Source organism: Schistocerca americana, chromosome 3 (assembly GCF_021461395.2).
Source record: "Schistocerca americana isolate TAMUIC-IGC-003095 chromosome 3, iqSchAmer2.1, whole genome shotgun sequence".
Taxonomy (NCBI): domain Eukaryota; kingdom Metazoa; phylum Arthropoda; class Insecta; order Orthoptera; family Acrididae; genus Schistocerca; species Schistocerca americana.
The window spans coordinates 991,903,546-991,905,621 of record NC_060121.1 but is presented as its reverse complement, the minus strand read 5'-3'; the positions used below and the strand labels follow the sequence as shown (position 1 = coordinate 991,905,621).

Here is a 2,076-nt window from a genome sequence, read left to right as displayed (position 1 = left end):
CCTGACAGAGACTCGAACTCGGGACCTTTGCCTTTCGCGGGCAAATGCTCTACCAACTGAGCTACCGAAGCACAACTCACGCCCGGTACCCACAGCTTTACTTCTGCCAGTATCTCGTCTCCTACCTTCCAAACTTTACAGAAGTTCTCCTGCGAACCTCGCAGAACTAGCACTCCTGAAAGAAAGGATATATCCTTTCTTTCAGGAGTGCTAGTTCTGCGAGGTTCGCAGGAGAACTTCTGTAAAGTTTGGAAGGTAGGAGACGAGATACTGGCAGAAGTAAAGCTGTGGGTACCGGGCGTGAGTTGTGCTTCGGTAGCTCAGTTGGTAGAGCATTTGCCCGCGAAAGGCAAAGGTCCCGAGTTCGAGTCTCTGTCAGGCACACAGTTTTAATCTGCCAGGAAGTTTCATATCAGCGCACACTCCGCTGCAGAGTGAAAATCTCATTCTGGAAACATCCCCCAGGCTGTGGCTAAGCCATGTCTCCGCTATATCCTTTCTTTCAGGAGTGCTAGTTCTGCAAGTTTCGCAGGAGAACTTCTGTAAAGTTTGGGAGGTAGGAGACGAGATACTGGCAGAAGTAAAGCTGTGGGTACCGGGCGTGAGTCGTGCTTCGGTAGCTCAGTTGGTAGAGCATTTGCCCGCGAAAGGCAAAGGTCCCGAGTTCGAGTCTCTGTCGGGCACACAGTTTTAATCTGCCAGGAAGTTTCATATCAGCGCACACTCCGCTGCAGAGTGAAAATCTCATTCTGGAAACATCCCCCAGGCTGTGGCTAAGCCATGTCTCCGCTATATCCTTTCTTTCAGGAGTGCTAGTTCTGCAAGGTTCGCAGGAGAACTTGTGTAAAGTTTGGAAGGTAGGAGACGAGATCTTGGCAGAAGTAAAGCTGTGGGTACCGGGCGTGAGTCGTGCTTCGGTTGCTCAGTTGGTAGAGAACTTGCCCGCGAAAGGCAAAGGTCCCGAGTTCGAGTCTCGGTCGGGCACACAGTTTTAATCTGCCAGGAAGTTTCATATCAGCGCACACTCCGCTGCAGAGTGAAAATCTCATTCTGGGAACATCCCCCAGGCTGTGGCTAAGCCATGTCTCCGCTATATCCTTTCTTTCAGGAGTGCTAGTTCTGCGAGGTTCGCAGGAGAACTTCTGTAAAGTTTGGAAGGTAGGAGACGAGATACTGGCAGAAGTAAAGCTGTGAGTACCGGGCGTGAGTTGTGCTTCGGTAGCTCAGTTGGTAGAGCATTTGCCCGCGAAAGGCAAAGGTCCCGAGTTCGAGTCTCGGTCGGGCACACAGTTTTAATCTGCCAGGAAGTTTCATATCAGCGCACACTCCGCTGCAGAGTGAAAATCTCATTCTGGAAACATCCCCCAGGCTGTGGCTAAGCCATGTCTCCGCTATATCCTTTCTTTCAGGAGTGCTAGTTCTGCAAGTTTCGCAGGAGAACTTCTGTAAAGTTTGGGAGGTAGGAGACGAGATACTGGCAGAAGTAAAGCTGTGGGTACCGGGCGTGAGTCGTGCTTCGGTAGCTCAGTTGGTAGAGCACTTGCCCGCGAAAGGCAAAGGTCCCGAGTTCGAGTCTCGGTCGGGCACACAGTTTTAATCTGCCAGGAAGTTTCATATCAGCGCACACTCCGCTGCAGAGTGAAAATCTCATTCTGATTTCTCTCTTTACTTTTTCTGATCAACACTAAACTGATACACAATATTTTTTGCGCAACGCAATCTGACTTTCAATAATCCCTACAAAAGAATGGCCCTGACTAACAATAACCTATTCATTTCATGAAGCACTTACCTCACAAAAATCTGCGTTACTCGAACTACTGCAATACAGCTAAATAAAGGATTCTGACTAATGAAGGCACTAACTACTGGTAGGCATAGTTAGCAAATGAATGATTTTGATAGAGAACAAACGATTCAAAAAGAATACCACAACTTTAAAAATGTGTATTTAATGAAAGAAACATAATATAACCTTCTGTTATACATCATTACAAAGAGTATTTAAAAAGGTTTTTTTTTCACTCAAAAACAAGTTCAGAGATGTTCAATATGGCCCCCTCCAGACACACGAGC

General features: G+C 47.5%; 1 non-coding gene across 1 annotated transcript; it reads left to right on the top strand.

Annotated features, from left to right (window-relative positions):
* Window positions 1-1,211: 1,211 nt before the first annotated feature.
* Trnas-cga lies at window positions 1,212-1,286 on the top strand. Its single transcript has one exon. It is a non-coding gene; the product is annotated as a tRNA-Ser (tRNA).
* Window positions 1,287-2,076: the final 790 nt, after the last annotated feature.